The following is a 474-nucleotide window of genomic DNA, read 5'->3' as shown; positions in this document are numbered from 1 at the left end:
TTCTTAGGGACGACTTGGACAGGGCTTACCCAGGGGCTGTCAGAAATAGGATAAATAATCCCAGCCTCTAGTAATTTAGTGACCTCTTTCTGCACCACTTCTTTCATGGCTGGATTCAGCCGCCTTTGTGGTTGAACCACTGGCTTGGCGTCATCCTCCAGTAAGATCTTGTGCATGCATCTAGCTGGGCTAATGCCCTTGAGATCACTGATGGACCACCCAAGAGTTGTCTTGTGTGTCCTTAGCACTTGAATTAGTGCTTCCTCTTCCTGTGGCTCTAAGGTAGAGCTTATGATTATAGGGAAGGTATCACCTTCTCCCAAAAATGCATATTTCAGGGATGGTGGTAATGGTTTGAGTTCGGGTTTTGGAGGTTTCTCCTCTTCTTGAGGGATTTTCAGAGGTTCTATTATTATCTCTGATTCCTCCAGATCAGGCTGAACATCTTTAAAGATATCCTCTAGCTCTGATTCG

Source organism: Arachis duranensis, chromosome 4 (assembly GCF_000817695.3).
Source record: "Arachis duranensis cultivar V14167 chromosome 4, aradu.V14167.gnm2.J7QH, whole genome shotgun sequence".
NCBI classification, from domain to species: domain Eukaryota; kingdom Viridiplantae; phylum Streptophyta; class Magnoliopsida; order Fabales; family Fabaceae; genus Arachis; species Arachis duranensis.
The sequence above is the reverse complement of the archived record's forward strand: the minus strand, read 5'-3'. Positions refer to the sequence as shown.